This window comes from Arachis ipaensis, chromosome B02, assembly GCF_000816755.2.
Source record: "Arachis ipaensis cultivar K30076 chromosome B02, Araip1.1, whole genome shotgun sequence".
Classification (NCBI taxonomy): domain Eukaryota; kingdom Viridiplantae; phylum Streptophyta; class Magnoliopsida; order Fabales; family Fabaceae; genus Arachis; species Arachis ipaensis.
Window position 1 is genome coordinate 24,188,430 of NC_029786.2, and position 19,729 is coordinate 24,208,158.

A 19,729-nucleotide genomic window follows, 5' to 3' on the forward strand; every position below is an offset into this window, starting at 1 on the left:
CAAGTAATAATATATATGGGGTTAAATATATGAGTTATTAATATAAATGACATTAGTAACTTAAGGATGAAAGATACTTAATGAAGCATTAGCAACTCTAATCTCATCAAAAAATACCGATAATTACTTATATCGATAAATATCAGACTTGATAATAATAATATTATTATTATCTAGGCTCTATTATAATTATAGTTTAAATCGAGTTCGATATCCGCCGATATGAGTAAATATCGATACTCCTCAGTAAACGTAACTTTGCTAATGTTTCACCATATATATTTTATTGTTATGTTGGTAATGTCATTTATATTAGTAACTCATATATATTATTACTTGTGTTTTAATATATCCAGTTTTTATAATTATCTGCTTAAGATATTTATAACTTGAATCGCTGATTTAGCAGCTCAGAAACATGACACGTGTCTCCTAATGTGACACATGCCCTTATAACACACATAATCACATTTAATCTCATCCTTCCCTTCATTTTGACCGAAGCCAAGAAAGGAAAAGAGAGAAAGCACGAGAAACTCCATGGAAGCCACAAACGTTCGGCGTTCAATTTCTTGATATCAGTAACTCCAATAAAAAATTTAATTCGATAAAAGTGTTCGTATTTTCTTCCTCTTCACGTTGGCGTTACTTTTGTTCAGTAGAAGTTGACGATGACATAGTGGTGCGCAGAAATCGTGACGGTTCCATTCCTTGGTAACGGCGCTAAAAACTCAATACGCACGTTCATGATCTTAGTTCTTTGTCACAACTTCGCACAACTAACCAGCAAGTGCACTAGGTCGTCCAAGTAATAAACCTTACGTGAGTAAGGGTCGATCCCACAAAGATTGTCGGCTTGAAGCAAGCTATGGTCACCTTGTAAATCTCAGTCAGGCAGATTCAATTGATTATGGAGATTTAGTAATTAAAAGACAAATAAAATATAAAATAAAGATAGTGATACTTATGTAATTCATTGGTGAGAATTTCATATAAGCATATAGAGATGCGTTCGTTCCTCCTGAACCTCTGCTTTCCTATTGTCTTTATCCAATCATTCATACTCCTTTCTATGGCAAGCTGTATGTTAGGCATCACCGTTGTCAATGGCTACATCTTGTCCTCTCAGTGAAAATCCAATGCACTGTCACTACATGGCTAATTATCTGTCGGTTCTCGATCATACTGGAATAGGATCCATTGATCCTTTTGCATCTGTCACTACGCCCAGCACTCGTGAGTTTGAAGCTCGTCGCAGCCATCCCTTCCCAGATCCTACTTGGAATACCACAGACAAGTTTTAGACTTTCCGGATCTCAAGAATGACCGTCTATGGATTCTAACTTATACCACGAAGATTCTAATTAAGGAATCCCAGAGATACTCATTCAATCTATGGTAGAACGAAAGTGGTTGTCAGGCACGCGTTCATAGGTTGGGAATGATGATGACTGTCACGATCATCACATTCATATTGAAGTGTGAATGAATATCTTAGAATCAGAATAAGCTTGAATTGAATAGAAAAATGATAGTACTTTGTATTAATTCATGAGGAACAGCAGAGCTCCACACCTTAATCTATGGTGTGTAGAAACTCTACCGTTGAAAATACACAAGAACAAGGTCCAGGCATGGCCGAATGGCCAGCCTCCCAAGGAGGGTTCAATCATCAAAACATGATCAAAAGATGTAAATACAATAGTAAAAAGTCCTATTTATGCTAAACTAGTTTCTAGGGTTTACAGAAATGAGTAAATGATGCAGAAATCTACTTCTGGGGCCCACTTGGTGTGTGCTTGGGCTGAGCATTGAGTTTTACACGTGTAGAGGCTTCTCTTGGAGTTGAATGCCAGTTTGTAACCTGTTTCTGGCGTTTAACTCCACTTTGCAACCTGTTTCTGGCGTTTAACTCCAGAATGCAACATGAAACTGGCGTTGAACGCCAGTTTGCGTCGTCTAACTCAGGCAAAGTATGGACTGTTATATATTGATGGAAAGCCCTGGATGTCTACTTTCCAACGCAATTGAGAGTGCGCATTTGGAGTTTTGTAGCTCCAGAAAATCCACTTTGAGTGCAGGGATGTCAGAATCCAACAGCATCTGCAGTCCTTCTTCAACCTCTGAATATGATTTTTGCTCAAGTCCCTCAATTTCAGCCAGAAAATACCTGAAATCACAGAAAAACACACAAGCTCATAGTAAAGTCCAGAAATGTGATTTTTATTTAAAAACTAATAAAAATATGATAAAAACTAACTGAATTATACTGAAAACTATGTAAAAACAATGCCAAAAAGCGTATAAATTATCCGCTCATCACAACACCAAACGTAAATTGTTGCTTGTCCCCAGCCTTTTGGTTTTAAGGGCTATTGGCTTTTTCTGCTTGCTTTTTCTTTTTCTTTCTTTTTTTTTCGCTATTTTTTTTTTCTGCAAGCTTTTGTATTCACTGCTTTTTCTTGCTTCAAGAATCATTTTTATGATTTTTCAGATTATCAAATAACATTTCTCCTTTTCATCATTCTTTCAACATATTTAACATTCATAAACATCAACTTCAAAAGACATATGCACTGCTCAAGCATTCATTCAGAAAACAAAAAAGTATTGTCACCATATCAAAATAATTAAACTAGTTTCAAGGATGAATTCGAAACCCTGTACTTCTTGTTCTTTTGTTTTTAAAACAGTTTTCATTTAAGAGAGGTGATGGAGTCATAGGACATTCATAGCTTTAAGACATAGACACTTAAACACTAATGATCATCTAGTAAAGACACAAACATAATTAAACATGAAGCATGGAAACCGAAAACAGAAAATAAATAGACAAGGAGATTAAGGAATGAGTCCACCTTAGTGAGGGTGGCGTCTTTCTTTTCTTGAAGAACCAATGGTGCTTTTGAGCTCCTCTATGTCTCTTTCTTGTCTTTGTTGCTCCTCCCTCATAGCTCTTTGATCTTCTCTAATTTCATGGAGGATGATGGAATGCTCTTGGTGCTCCACCCTTAGTTGTCCCATGTTGGAACTTAATTTTCCTAGGGAAGTGTTGATTTGCTTCCAATAGTTTTGTGGAGAAAAATGCATCCCCTGAGGCATCTCAGGGATTTCATGATGAGGAATTTCCTCATGCTCTTGTTGGGGTCCATAAGTAGGCTCTCTTGTTTGCTCCATCCTTTTCTTAGTGATGGGCTTGTCCTCTTCAATGAGGATGTCTCCCTCTATGTCAATTTCAGCCGAATTGCAGAGGTGGCATATGAGGTGAGGAAAGGCTAACCTTGCCCAAGAGGAGGACTTGTCAGCCACCTTGTAAAGTTCTTGAGGTATAATCTCATGAACTTCCACCTCCTCTCCAATCATGATACTATGGATCATGATGGCCCGGTCTATAGTAACTTCAGACCGGTTACTAGTAGGAATGATTGAGCGTTGAATGAACTCTAGCCATCCCTTAGCCACTGGTTTGAGGTCATGCCTTCTTAATTGAACCGGCTTGCCTCTTGAGTCAATTTTCTATTGAGCTCCTTCCTCACATATGTCTATGAGGACTTGGTCCAACCTTTGATTAAAGTTAACCCTTCTTGTGTAGGGGCGTGCGTTCTCTTCCATCATTGGCAAGTTGAACGCCAGCCTTACATTTTCTGGACTGAAGTCTAGGTATTTCCCCCGAACCATGGTAAGCCAATGCTTTGGATTCGGGTTCACACTTTGATCATGGTTCCTAGTGATCCATGCGTTTGCATAGAACTCTTGAACGATTAGGATCCAGACTTGTTGAATGGGGTTGGTGAGAACTTCCCAACCTCTTCTTCGAATCTCATGTCGGATCTCCGGATACTCATTCTTTTTGAGCTTGAAATGAACCTCAGGGATCACTTTCTTCTTGGCCACAACTTCATAGAAGTGGTCTTGATGGACCTTTGAGATGAATCTCTCCATCTCCCATGACTCAGAGGTGAAAGCAATTGCCTTCCCTTTCCTCTTTCTAGAGATTTCTCTGGCCTTAGGTGCCATAAATGGTTATGGAAAAACAAAGAGCTATGCTTTTACCACACCAAACTTAAAATGTTTGCTCGTCCCCGAGCAAAAGAAGAAAGAAAGTAGTAGAAGAAGAAGAAGAATGGAGGAGATGGGGGAAGAAGATGTATTCGGCCAAGGAGAAGAAGAGAGGGTTGTGTTGGGTGAAAATGAAGAAGGAGTGAGGAGTTTATATAGGAGTGAGGGGGTGTAGGGTTCGGCCATTAGGGTTGGGTTTGGGAGGGAAATTAGTTTGAATTTTGAAGGTAGCTGGGGTTTATGGGGAAGAGAGGATGGATGTGAGTGGTGAAGAGGTGACGGGAAAGAGAGATTGAGGTGATTGGTAAAGGGTATTTGGGGAAGAGAGTTATGAAAAGGTGTGAAGAGGAGAGAAGAAAAAGTGGGGATCCTGTGGGGTCCACATATCCTGAGGGAATCCTGTGGGGTCCACAGATCAAGTGGGGTCAAGGACTTAACATCCCTGCTCCAATTAGGCGTGTAAAACGCCCTTGCTGTGCAATCCTGGCATTTAACGCCAGACTGCTGCCTGTTTCTGGCATTAAATGCCCAAATGTAGCGTGTTTCTGGCATTTAACGCCAGGCAGATGCTTGTTTCTGGCGTTAAACGCCAGCTTGGTGCCTGTTTCTGGCGTTAAACGCCAGACAGATGCTTGTTTCTAGCGTTTAAATGCCAGACTACTCTCCTCCAGGGTGTGCTATTTTCAATGCTGTTTTTCATTCTATTTTTTATTTTTCAGTAGTTTTTGTGACTTCACATGATCATCAACCTAATAAAACACGAAATAACAAAAAGAAAATAAAATAGATATGATTAAATAACATCGGGTTGCCTCCCAACAAGCGCTTCTTTAATGTCAATAGCTTGATAGTGAGCTCTCATGGAGCCTCACAGATAATCAGAGCAAGGTTGGAACCTCCCAACACCAAACTTAGAGTTTGAATGAGGGGGTTCAACACCAAACTTAGTGTTTGGTTGTGGCCTCCCAACACCAAACTTAGAGTTTGACTGTGGGGGCTTTGGTTGACTCTGCAGTGAGAGAAGCTTTTCATGCGTCCTCTCCATGGTTACAGAAGGAGATCCTTGAGTTTTAAACACAAGGTTATCCTCATTCAGTTGAAGGACCAACTCTCCTCTATCCACATCAATCACAGCTCTTGCTGTGGCTAGGAAGGGTCTTCCAAGGATGATGGATTCATCCTCATCCTTCCCAGTGTCTAGGATTATGAAATCAATAGGGATGTAAAGGCCTTCAACCTTTACTAACACGTCCTCTACTTGTCCATAAGCCTGTTTTCTTAAGTTGTCTGCCATCTCTAATGAGATTCTGGCAGCTTGCACCTCAAAGATTCCAAGTTTCTCCATTACAGAGAGTGGCATTAAGTTTATTCCTGACCCCAGGTCACACAGAGCCTTCTCAAAGGTCATGGTGCCTATGGTACAGGGTATTAAGAATTTACCAGGATCCTGTTTTTTTTGAGGTAATTTCTGCCTATCCAATGCATTTAGTTCATTGGTGAGCAAGGGAGGTTCATCTTCCCAAGTCTCATTACCAAATAATTTGGCATTCAGCTTCATGATTGCATGAAGGTATTTAGTAACTTGCTCTTCAGTAATGTCTTCATCCTCTTCAAAGGAAGAATACTCATCAGAGCTCATGAAGGGCAGAAGGAGGTTCAATGGAATCTCTATAGTCTCTAGATGAGCCTCAGATTCCTTTGGTTCCTCAAAGGGATACTCCTTATTGGTCACTGGACGTCCCAGGAGGTCTTCCTCACTAGGATTTACGTCCTCCTCTTCCCTTGTAGGTTCGGCCATGATGGTCAAATCAATGGCCTTGCACTCTCTCTTTGGATTCTCTTCTGTATTGCTTGGGAGAGTACTAGGAGGAGTTTCAGTGACTCTTTTACTCAGCTGGCCCACTTGTGCCTCCAAATTTCTAATGGAGGACCTTGTTTCATTCATGAAACTTACAGTGGCATTAGATAGATCAGAGACTATATTTGCTAAGCTAGATGGATTCTGCTCAGAATTCTCTGTCTGTTGCTGAGTGGATGATGGAAAAGGTTTGCTATTGCTAAACCTGTTTCTTCCACCATTATTAAAGCCTTATTAAGGCTTTGTTGATCCTTCCATGAGAAATTTGGATGATTTCTCCATGAGGTATTATATGTGTTTCCATGGGTTCACCCATATAATTCACCTCTGCTATTGCAGGGTTTTCAGGATCATAAGCTTCTTCTTCAGAAGATGCCTCTTTAGTATTGTTGGATGATTCCTTCAATCCATTCAGACTCTGAGATATCATATTAACTTACTGAGTCAATATTTTATTCTGAGCTAATATGGCATTCAGAGTATCAATTTCAAGAACTCCCTTCCTCTGAGGTGTCCCATTACTCACAGGATTCCTTTCAGAAGTGTACATGAACTGGTTATTTGCAACCATGTCAATGAGTTCTTGAGCTTCTGCAGGCATTTTCTTTAGGTGAATGGATCCACGTGCAGAATAGTCCAATGACATCTTTGATAGTTCAGACAGACCATCATAGAATATATACAGGATGGTCCATTCTGAAAGCATGTCAGAAGGACACTTTTTGGTCAGTTCCTTGTATCTCTCCCAAGCTTCATAGAAGGATTCACCTTCTCTTTGTCTAAAGGTTTGAACATCCACTCTAAGCTTGCTAAGCTTTTGAGGAGGAAAGAAATTGGCTAAGAAAGCCGTGACCAGCTTATCCCAAGAGTTTAGGCTATCTTTAGGTTGAGAGTCCAACCATACTCTAGCTCTGTCTCTTACAGCAAATGGGAAAAGCATAAGCCTGTAGACCTCGGGATCAACCCCATTGGTCTTAACAGTATCACAGATCTTCGGATGGAAGTCCATAAAACTTGCAATTGTGTTGCATCAGAGAAACTAGTTGAGGTTTCAGCTCAAAATTGTTTGCTCCAATGGCAGGGATTGAGATGCTTCTTCCATGTAAATTGCAATTAGGTGCAGTAAAGTCACCAAGCATCTTCCTTGCATTGTTATTATTTTTGGCCACGTCTCCTTCTTTTTCAAAAATTTCTGTCAGATTTTCTCCAGAGAGTTGTGCTTTAGCTTCCCTTAGCTTCCTCTTCAGAGTCCTTTCAGGTTCAGGATCAACCTCAACAAGAATGTTCTTATCCTTGTTCCTGCTCATATGAAAAAGAAGAAAACAAAAAAGAAAATATGGAATCCTCTATGTCACAGTATAGAGATTCCTTTGTGTGAGTAGAAGAAGAAAAGAAATTTGAACACAGAAGGATGGAGAGGGTTTGAATTTTTAAGAAAAAGAGGAGTGTTAGTAGATAAATAAAATAATTAGAAGGAGATGACAGAAAAGAATTTTCGAAAATTAAATAAATTAAAATAAAAATACTTTTGTTTTTTAAATTGAATTTAAAATAAAAAATAAAAATTAAAGTTCGAAAATTGAGAAAGGAAAATTGAATCAAATTAAATTAAATTTAAAATAATTAGTTAATTTAAAAAGGAATTTTGAAAAAGAGGGAAGGGATTTTCGAAAATTAGAGAGAGAGAGTTAGTTAGGTAGTTTTGAAAAAGATATGATTGAAATAGTAAACTTTTAAAATCAAACAAAAAGTCAAGTAGTTAATTGAAAAAGATTTGAAAATCAATTTTTGAAAGGATAAGAAGTTAGAAAAGAAGTTGGAAAAGATTTTGAAATTGATTTTGAAAAAGATGTGATTCACATTTATTTTGAAAAAGATTTGAAAAAGAAATTTAAAAAGATTTGATTTTTGAAATCAAAGTTGATTACTTGACTAACAAGAAACTAAAAAGATATGATTCTAGAGTTTAAAGATTGAACCTTTCTTATTAGGCAAGTAACAAATTTAAAAATTTTGAATCAATCACATTAATTGTTAGCATTAATTTCGAAAATATAAAAATAAGAAAAAGATTTTGAAAATAATTTTGAAAGTTTCGAAATTTATAAAAGAAAAATGAAAAAGATTTGATTTTTGGAAAAGATTTGAAAAAGATAGAATTTTTAAATTGAAAATTTGATTTGACTCATAAGAAACAACTAGATTTTAAAAAGTTTGAAAAAGCCAACTCAAATTTTCGAAATTTATGAGTGAAATAAGAGAAAGATAATTTTCTTATTTTTGAATTTTAATGATGAGAGAGAAAAACATCAAAAAGACTCAATGCATGAAAATTTTGGATCAAAACAAATGATGCATGCAAGAACACTATGAATGTCAAGATGAACACCAAGAACACTTTGAAGATCAAGATGAACATCAAGACTTATTTTTGAAAATTTTTTAGAAAAGAAAAACATGCAAGACACCAAACTTAGAGATTTTTCATGTTTAGACACTATGAATGCAAAAATGCATATGAAAAACAACAAAAGACACAAAACAAGAAAATATGAAGATCAAACAAGACGACTTGTCAAGAAAAACTTGAAGATCATGAAGAACACATGCATGAGTTTTTGAAAAATGCACAAATTTTAGAAACATGCAATTGACACCAAACTTAAAAACTGACACAAGATTCAAGCAAGAAACACAAAAATTATTTTTGATTTTATGATTTTATAATTTTTTTTGAATTTTTCGAAAATTATTTTGGAAAAACGAAAAAGAAGAAATTTTTTTTATATTATTTTCGAAAATAAGAAATAAAAAGCTTAAAAATAAAATAAAATTACCTAATCTGAGCAACAAGATGAACCGTCAGTTGTCCAAACTCGAACAATCCCCGACAACGGCACTAAAAACATGGTGCGCAGAAATCGTGACGGTTCCATTCCTTGGTAACGGCGCTAAAAACTCAATACGCACGTTCACGATCTTAGTTCTTTGTCACAACTTCGCACAACTAACCAGCAAGTGCACTGGGTCGTCCAAGTAATAAACCTTACGTGAGTAAGGGTCGATCCCACGGAGATTGTCGGCTTGAAGCAAGCTATGGTCACCTTGTAAATCTCAGTCAGGCGGATTCAATTGATTATGGAGATTTAGTAATTAAAAGATAAATAAAATATAAAATAAAGATAGTGATACTTATGTAATTCATTGGTGAGAATTTCAGATAAGCATATAGAGATGCATTCGTTCCTCCTGAACCTCTGCTTTTCTATTGTCTTCATCCAATCATTCATACTCCTTTCTATGGCAAGCTGTATGTTAGGCATCACCGTTGTCAATGGCTACATCCTGTCCTCTCAGTGAAAATAGTCCAATGCGCTGTCACTGCATGGCTAATCATCTGTCGATTCTCGATCATACTGGAATAGGATCCATTGATCATTTTGCGTCTGTCACTATGCCCAGCACTCGCGAGTTTGAAGTTCGTCGCAGCCATCCCTTCCCAGATCCTACTCGGAATACCACAGACAATGTTTAGACTTTCCGGATCTCAAGAATGGCCGTCCATGGATTCTAACTTATACCACGAAGATTCTGATTAAGGAATCCCAGAGATACTCATTCAATCTAAGGTAGAACGGAAGTGGTTGTTAGGCACGCGTTCATAGGTTGGGAATGATGATGACTGTCATGATCATCACATTCATATTGAAGTGCGAATGAATATCTTAGAATCAGAATAGGCTTGAATTGAATAGAAAAATGATAGTACTTTGTATTAATTCATGAGGAACAGCAGAGCTCCACACCTTAATCTATGGTGTGTAGAAACTCTACCGTTGAAAATACATAAGAACAAGGTCCAGACATGGCTGAATGGCCAGCCTCCCAAGGAGGGTTCAATCATCAAAACATGATCAAAAGATGTAAATACAATAGTAAAAAGTCCTATTTATGCTAAACTAGTTACTAGGGTTTACAGAAATGAGTAAATGATGTAGAAATCCACTTCTGGGGCCCACTTGGTGTGTGCTTGGGCTGAGCTTTGAGCTTTACACGTGTAGAGGCTTCTCTTGGAGTTGAACGCCAGTTTGTAACCTGTTTCTGGCGTTTAACTCCACTTTGCAACCTGTTTCTGGCGTTTAACTCCAGATTACAACATGGAACTGGCGTTGAACGCCAGTTTGCGTCATCTAAACTCGGGCAAAGTATGGACTATTATATATTGATGGAAAGCCCTGGATGTCTACTTTCCAACGCAATTAAGAGCGCGCCATTTGGAGTTCTGTAGCTCCAGAAAATCCAGTTTGAGTGCAGGGAGGTCAGAATCCGACATCATCTGCAGTCCTTCTTCAACCTCTGAATCTGATTTTTGCTTAAGTCCCTCAATTTCAGCCAGAAAATATCTGAAATCACAGAAAAACACACAAGCTCATAGTAAAGTCCAGAAATGTGATTTTTATTTAAAAACTAATAAAAATATGCTAAAAACTAACTGAATTATACTGAAGACTATCTAAAAACAATGCCAAAAAGCGTATAAATTATTCGCTCATCACATAGTCCTTGAGTTCGGCCAATTGGAGTTCTAGGAGGCACAGATGATTTCTGATGTTTTCTTCTTCAGTAGCTCGGTCAGAAAGCTTCTCCAGAGTTTTTGTTGTTATGATTTCAATACAGAGGTAAGGTTTGGTAATTTTATAATAATTGAATGTGAATTTGATAAGTAAATATCTGTTTGATTGATTATTGATTGAATTTGACTGAATTTATATTGAATTTTTGTGATATATTGATATTTGTGATTAGTTTGGGGTTCAGTCAGTTTAACTGCAGCTAAGAACCGAGTTATTTTGATGAATTCGGGACTGCAATGTTGTTGGTGATCATCACAGCCAGAGGAGAGAGATCCCCACCAGGGAGATTGAGGTGGCTTAGTTCCTTTCACTTCTTATATTATTTTGCCATTACTATGTTAGGTTCCTGTTTTCTGCTGTTTTATTTTAGTTATTGCATGATCCTTTGTTATTTTAATTCCTAGGTTCTAGTTTAATTTGTTGTTTTTATTCTGTTATTTACTTTTAATTCTGAAAAGTGTCTCATGTATTGCTCACTGAGCTTGAATTCAAAAGAAAAGGAAGAAGAAAAAAGATGTATTGCATGAGAATTAGAGTTTATAACAAAGAGTAGTCTTAATTACCTAAATGTGGTGGTATTCTTTGTGATTCTGAATGCATGACATGAACCGTGCATATTTGAATTTGAATCAAGGGATGTTGATGTATAAAGAATAGGAATTTAGAGAACTATTATGAATTCTTTGAAGTTAGTGAAAGCTTAATCCTTGAAGCAAAAAAAAAAAGCAAAAGAAAAAGCAAGGTCCAAGGCTCTAAGCATCAATGACTAGGGAGGTCAGTCATGATTAAAAGATCAAAGATTTGTTTCCCTAGTCATATGCTTGTGGTATTTTTGTGTCAAGTAATTCTTGAGACAGAACACTAAGTGTCGAGATCAAATACAATTAACAGAGTATGCCAAAGGCTTTGAGCACCATTGTCTGGGAGCAACTGAAAAAAAAATTCAGAGCTTAAAGGGAGTTCCCTAGTTAAGTGCTTGTGGTGGTTTGTATCAAGTAAAACTTGAGACAAAACATTTAAAGTCGCGGCTAGACTCAAGGTGCAAAGCACCAAAAAAAAGAGAATTAAAGGAATTTGCTGTGTTGAAGGATTAAACTAAAGTATAAAGATTAGAGAATTCATAATATTATCCGGATTCTCATTCCAAATGACAGTGACATTCCTCTTATTCAAATGATAGTAAGATGCCAAAACTATTCAGGATTACAGTGTGTAAACCCCACTTTAAGGAGAGACATGAGCCTAATTGAACTCTCACCCCTCATGCAAATTCACATCTTAATCTTGTATTAGTTTTGGTTGCTTGAGGACAAGCAACAATTCAAGTTTGGTGTTGTCATGCATGAGCATCTTTTCTATCTTTTCCTAGTGAATTTGTATTTGAATTGTTAAGTTTAATCCAGATTTAAATATCTTTTAGCCACTATGAACGCTACTTTGAGTTGTGTGCAATTCTGTTTATTTCAGGTAGTGTTTTGGACGAATTTGACTGAGTTTGCGTGAAGAAACGAAGTCACTGCAAAACCAGGAGGCGGCGCCAAACTTGGAGAAGCCAAGTTTGGTGCCAAGAGCACTACACAAGCCCCATTGCTTTCGGCCTCAGTGAAGACAAACTTGAGATACCTGAAGTTTAGCACCACACACTCATTCTCTAAGGAAAGCATACGGATGAGTTGAAGCCAAACTTGAGATACCTCAAGTTTGGCGCCAACTAAGAAGACTCCAAGGAAAGCACACGGACATGTTGAAGCCAAACTTGAGATACCTTAAGTTTACCACCAGTAAGGAGAACTTGGAAGAACACACACGGCCTCAACAGCGCCATCTCCAAGTTTGGCACCATCTTTAGCAATACAAGTGGTCCCCAATTCACCTAAATGAAGCTGCACAAAATATTATTAAATTTTTTATTAAACTTTATTCTATTTAGAATTAGGAAAATATATTATTTAGTTTTAGGAAATATATTTTTACATTAATTAGGATTAGATATAAAAGGAAAAAGAATCAGCCCTTCGGGATCTTCTCTTCTACCTTATTCCACAATTTTACAGTTTTTCTAAATCCTAGTTTTCTATTTGAACCATGAGCAACTAAACCTCCACTGTTAAGGATAGGAGCTCTGTTTATTCTATGGATTAATACTATTACTTTTCTATTTTAATTCATGTATTGATTTCAATTTCAAGAATTGTTTTCGTTCTTTATCTTATGAATTTGGGTGGAACGAAAGTATGACCCTTGTTCTAATTGAGTTTTTGTATAACTTGGAAAAGCTCTTTATTTGAACAAAAGCTTGAAAACAATTTCTCCTAAATTTTTAATTATCTGGACTTAACGGGATACGTGACATATAATCCTCTTATATTTGGGTAATTAGGGTTTCTGTGGCATATAAACTAGAATTGAACTTCACCCTCTAATTGGAATTAAGTGACTAAGGAATTAGCGGTTGATGAAGGTTAGAGAAGACTAAAAAGGTTTAAGGAATTAGGGTTTAGTCACATATAGTTTGCCATGAATTGAGTCTAGCATGATTAAAATAGTTAGTAAGAAAAATAAATCCGGAAGATAGATAACTCTGAAGCCTTAACTGTTTTCTCCATATATTTTACAACCCGTTTACTATTTGCTCTATTAATTCTCTGAATTACTGTTAGATGCAATTGAACTTTCAACACACTTTTTTGTTTGTCTAACTAAGTAAATTACTTAACCATTGTTGCTTAGTCCATCAATCCTCATGGGATCGACCCTCATTCACTTGAATTACTACTTGGTACGACTCGGTGCACTTGCTGATTAGTTTGTGGGTTATAAATTCTGCACCAGCGAGGAGTTTGAGCTTTGGAGCTTGAGAAACGGTGGATGATTGAGACGTTTCGAGCTTAGGGAGGAATCAAAAGATAGGAATTGAATTGTTGATGTTGTTGATGGTTAAGATTGATTAATATGTATGTTGGTTAGTGATTTTGAGGGTCTAACTTGGTATATGAGATTGATAAAGATAATGATGATATTTTTGAGATGTGGATGTTGTTGATGATTTAGGATTGGTTGGTATTTATGAGGTTTAGCTAATTAAGGTTGTTGTTGGTGAAATAATGTAAATTTTATAGAGATTGATGAAGTGTATATACATGTTGATGATTTTGTGTAATGTTGCTTTGCATATGGTTATGAATGAATGAGTTATAATAAATTTGAAAATGAAATTGATTTAAGCTTTGACATGGCAAGGTTCGTGGTCATTTGTCGCTTGTCTAGTGTCGAGACATATGTGGGGTTCGTGGTGGTGTATCGCTCACATGTTTTTAAAAAGAATGTTATGTGGGATTCGTGGTTGTTTACCACCCACGTGTGTGTGTTGTTTTCCAATTGGAGATCTTGTGAGGTTCGTAGTGGTGTACCGCTCGCAATGGTGGGGTTCGTAATGGTGTACCGCCCGCCAGGTGAGGATCGTGGTACTGTACCACTCACCAGTTTTCAAGAGGACGATATCCGGGTTAGCTACCGGGAGTGTCGGGTTCTGGCAAAGTAACTGACATGTGAGCTCACGGTCAGTATAAAAGGCATGCATCATGTGCATTTGTATATTTTGTTTGAGTGTACATTGTCTTAGCTTGCTTAATTGTTTACTCATGTTAATTGCAAATTGTCTACTTGTTATATATTCTTTCTGTATGTGCTTGTTTCGTCCGTATTACTTGTCCGTGCACTGGAGCTTTGGAGAATTAGAAGAAGGCAAAAATTAGGGCTTAAGTTAGAAAGGAATTAGAAATAAGAACTTTAGATAGCCTATTCTGTTTATTGTTTTCACATTTAGTTTTAAGTTTGGATTTGTTGTCGAAAGTTTTAGGATCGCCTCTGGCTTTTTCGGGACATTATATGTTAGTTATGTGGGCACCGTTACCATACTGAGAACCTCCGATTCTCACTCCGTACATATTTGTGGTTTTCAGATGCAGGACGTGAGGCACCTCGCTGAGGCATATTGGAAGCTTTCTCCAAGCGAAGAACTCTACCCGTTTGGGGTTCCATTTTGGGTTTTAGATGCATATGTATTTAGTTATATATCTCCACTATATATAAATATTATGTTTTGTCCCTCTTAGAGGTTGACTTGGAGAAATAGGTTCTATAAACAGTATTTTGGGTACTTTGGGTTTCACATGTATATAAGTATGTATGTAAATATACTCTGGCCGGTCTTAACTTCGCGAGCCGAGTCAGAAGCTTTGCTATCTGCATCTTGGAACTCTTCTCTTATGGATTTACATTTTACTTTACTCTTATCCTATCCAGTTTACGCTTATCGCTTGCGTGAGTGATGCACTTTTCTATTTGACGCTTTTGTTTAACTTTCCTTCAAAAGGCTCCTAGATATAAACCCTTTTCAACTATATTATGTATATATTTTACTTTAGAGGTCGTAGCATATTACCACCTCTGTTTTACATCCAAGGTGTAAAGCTCTGTGTGGCAGGGTGTTACATTGTGGTATCAGAGCAGTTCATAGAGCTTGGGGAATGAACTGACTATTCTTCTGAGCATACTCTGGCTGTGTGTGTATATGCTATTTAGGATGTCTACTTGACATATATAGCATAAATCTTCATGAGCATACTTTTGGAGAATTGAAGCAATAGACTTGAGATATTAGGACTGATCACCTTAATATCGATTGTTTAGTGTGGACAAGACTCAAAGGGCGTCTCGTGGATGCGAGTGAGGCGATACGGTTGACGATAAGGCGGCGGCAAAGGCAATTGCTGACGGGGGGAGACAACAAGCTAGAAATGGTGATAGAGGCGGTAATGGACCTGGTGATAAAAGAAACCAAGGGATTAGAACTCCTGCAGCTAGAGTAAAGGTCAATAGCACTTAGTTAGAGAGATAAAGAGATTCAAGGAGTGTTCCAGCAGAGTAGACGAGTGACTAAGTCTTTAATGGTTTAGAATCAGAATGGCACTACGGAAGCGCGATGATTTTTGGTGACTCTAGAGTTGTAGTGATGGGAGGAAGAAGTCTTGGGATATGAGAATGATTCGATGATTAACATAGGATCAAGAAATGGAGAGTATGAATGTGTGGTTAAGGTTATAACAGATTGACTCAGAATAAGAGATTGAGGAATTGTTTAGTGATTGAGATAGTTGAGAAAGGATTAAGATTAATTTCATTTAGAGAGAACCCTTGAAGGATAAGGAAGTTTGTACTCGTTAGGAGAGTTAGACGAAACTAAGAGTGAGACGAACGGATATAGTTTAGGCTTGAATTTGATTAAGTTGATGAACTTGTACGTGAGACTAGAGAATGTGAATTTTTGTTTGAATTCATGTTAGGAGAATGGCACAATGAATGGTAAGAGGTCAGTTGAATCTGAGCGAGCGTATATGATTTGAGAGCGAATTTTCGAGGGCAAAAATTTTTGTCAGAGGGTAGGATGTAAAACCCGAGAAATTAGTAAATAATTAGCAAATAAATTAATTATTATTTTAACAAATTAGAAAATAAAATTTTATAGCTTAATGTGGTAGAGCTAATTAAAATAAGAATTTTGATACTAATTTTAAAGAATTTGGCCCAAGATTGGGCCGAACTGGTCAGATTGGACCAAACCGGGCACAAGGCCCATCATATAAATGGGACAACTTAGATTTCTTTCCTCATTCCATCACTCTCCACACTGAAAGAGCTGGGAGGAACGCAAGCAAAATCTCAAAACCCTTGGTTTGATTTTAATCCTCCAAAACTTTTGATCCGGAGCTCTGATTGATGAGCCGTCAGCGGCCACGCGTTCGTCTCGGAATTCTCTATAAAACCCATCAAAAAATTTGGTAATAAAATCACGTTTTGTCACCCAATTCTCCCCTTTTCTGTTCGTGATTTAGGTTTTAGAAATTGAGATATTTTGTGATTTTAATGGTATAGGGGTACTCTAGCAATGGATAATTGTTGGGTTTCACCCTAATTTCGAGTGGATAAGGTAAGAAACTACTTAATTCTCTATGAATCATTAATTAGAAAAATCTATGTTAATTATAGTGAATTGGGATTGTATTAGATTGAACTCGGTGTTTTGGAGTTAAATTGGTGGATATTGGAAGCTTGAAATTGAATCCTGGAAGCTGGAAATTCAGTTGGTGAGGAGTTGGAGCTTTGGAGCTTGAGAAATGTTGGATGATTGAGGCATTTTGAGCTTAGGGAGGAATCGGCTAAGGTATGATTTCAGTTTTTCGTAATTAAAATATAATGTATCGTGAAAACTTAGGTTGGTTGACCGTAAGATAGGAGTTGAATTATTGATGTTATTAATGGTTGAGATTGATTAATATATATGTTGGTTAGTGATTTTGAGGGTCTAACTTGGTATATGAGATTGATAAATGATAATGATGATATTTTTGAGATGTGAATGTTGTTGATGATTTAGGATTGGTTTGAATTTATGAGGTTTGGCTAATTAAGGTTGCTGTTGGTGAAATAATGTAAATTTTATGGAGATTGATGAAGTGTATATGCATGTTGTTGATGATTTTGTGTGATGTTGCATTGGATATGGTTATGAATGAATGAGTTATAATAAATTTGAAAATGAAATTGTTTTAAGCTTTGACCTGGCAAGGTTCGTGGTGGCTTGCCGCTTGTCCAGTGTCGAGACGTATGTGGTGTTTGTGGTGGTGTACCGCCCACGTGTTTTTAAAAATAATGTTATGTGGGGTTTGTGATGGTTTACGACCCACGTCTATATGTTGTTTTCCAATTGGAGATTTTGCGAGGTTCATAGTGGTGTACCGCTCGCAATGGTGGGGTTCGTGGTGGTGTACCGCCCACCGTATGAGGATCGTGGTACTGTGCCGCTCACCAGTTTTCAAGAGAACGATATCCGGGTTAGTTACCAGGTGTGTCGAGTTCTGGCAAAGTGATCGACACGTGAGTTCATGGTCAGTAGGAAAGGCATGCATCATGTGCATTTGTTTGTTTTGTTTGAGTGTGCATTGTCTTGGCTTGCTTAATTGTTTACTCATGTTAATTTCTAAATGTCTACTTATTATATATGCTTTCTATATGTGCTTGTTTCATCTGTATTGCTTGTCCGTGCACTGGAGCTTTGGAGAATTGGATGAAAGTGGAAATTAGGGCTTAAGTTAGAAAGGAATTAGAAATAAAAACCTTAGGTAGCCTACCCTATTTATTGTTTTCAATTTTAGTTTTAAGTTTGAATTTGTTGTCGGAAGTTCTAGGATTGCCTCTGGCTTTCCGGGACATTATATGTTAGTTGTGTAGGCACCGTTACCATGCTGAGAACCTCCGGTTCTTAGTCCATACATATTTGTAGTTTTCAGATGCAGGACGTGAGGCACCTCGCTAAGGCATACTGGAAGCTTTCTGCAAGCGAAGAACTCTACCCATTTGGGGTTCCATTTTGGGTTTTAGATGCATATGTACATAGTTAATCATCTAACTATATATAAATATTATGTTTTGTCCCTCTTAGAGGTTGACTTGGAGAAAAAGGTGCTGTAAACAGTTTTTTGGGTACTTTTGGTTTCACACGTATATAAGTATGTATGTAAATATACTCTGGCCGGTCTTAACTTCGCGAGCCGAGTCAGAATATTTGTTATTTTCATCTTGGAACTCTTATATTATGGATTTATGCTTTGCTTTACTCTTATCATATCCGGTTTACGCTTATCGCTTGTGTGAGTGATGCGCTTTTTTGTTTGACACTTTTGTTTAACTTTCCTTCAAAAGGCTCCTAGATATAAACCCTTTTCAACTAAATTATGTATATATTTTACTTTAGAGGTAGTAGCACCTCGCCACCTCTATTTTACATCCTAGGTGTAAAGGTCTGTATGGTAGGGTGTTTGATGAGAGGAACTTTTGCGTGGTCTAGAAATTTGTGGATAAATCCTCGTTGCAAGTATAGTTTCTAAACCTTCAAAAGTCCTTTCATACAAACGTTTTGGTTGTCACAAGTAACAAACCCCTTTAAAAATTGTTAACCGAGTATTCAAACCTCGGGTCGTCTTCTCAAGGAACTGCGAAGAAGTATGTTCTTATTATTGGCTATAAAGGTTGCAATCGGGGTTTAGAAGATGAGAGGCAAGTAATTTAAATGACAGGTAAAGTAAATGGCAATTAAAATAAATAAATACTGTAAAGCAGACTTTTGGCAAGGTAAGAGAAGTTGGAGGTCCAACGTAGTTATCTTTCTCAACTATAATGAAAGTTGAATCTAAACTCCACTTGGTCAACCTTTACTAAAGCAAAGGATAGTCAAGGGACTAATTAAATTGACCTTTGAATCCTATTTATTTCCTAAGAAAAGGTTGGGATTACTTAATTTTAGCTCAATTAGCAAGATAACGATTATCAATTATGTTGAGTTTAATAACTGTTGAGTTACTGAATTCTTAACCAGAACCAAAAGGGGAAAAAGTAAAATTGATAGAATAATAAAAATATCCTTAGATGGGAGGCAATGGTAACTTAAATCAAAGAGAACAATCATAAACTGAAAATACCTCAAATATTATTAATTCAAGTAACAGTCTGTAACATAGAAGAAATTCATAAATTCACTGATCAATTCAAGTGTTGGAATAAATAAAGTAAAAGGAAGCTAAAACAAAGGAACGTAAAACCTGGATTGAGAGTTACTCTTAAAACAAGAAGAAATCCTAAATCCTAAGAGAGAGAGAGAGAGAAGATCTCCCTCTCAACTAAATCTAAATCATTGAAAAGTAAAATATGCGAGCTCTCTTTGAATGGGTGCATTCCCACACTTTATAACCTCTGGTCTATGCTGTCTGTACTTGGATCTGGGCCAAAAAGGGCTTCAGAAATTGCTGGGGGCACATTCTGTAAATTCTGATACGTGGCCTCTGTCACGCATCCGCGTGGGTCACGCGGTCGCGTCATTCGGAGCTTTTCCTTACCACGCAGTCGCGTCAGTCATGCGGCCGCGTCGCTACTGATTCGTGCTTGGCACGCGATCGTGTCATCCATGCGATCGCGTGGATACCAGTTTCCTTAAAGCTCCGTTTTGCTTTCTCCTTCCTATTTTGTATGTTTCCTTTTCCATCTTTAAGTCATTCTGCCTTAGAAAATATGAAACTACTCAACACACTAATCACGGCATCGAATGGAAATAAAGGTAATTAAA

The 19,729-nt window shown here is 37.2% G+C and overlaps 1 long non-coding RNA gene across 1 annotated transcript; it reads left to right on the forward strand.

The window, feature by feature from the left end:
* Window positions 443-10,510, forward strand: LOC110267570. Its single transcript, XR_002355325.1, has 4 exons — window positions 443-679; window positions 3,159-3,166; window positions 4,515-4,516; window positions 10,478-10,510. It is a non-coding gene; the product is annotated as an uncharacterized LOC110267570 (long non-coding RNA).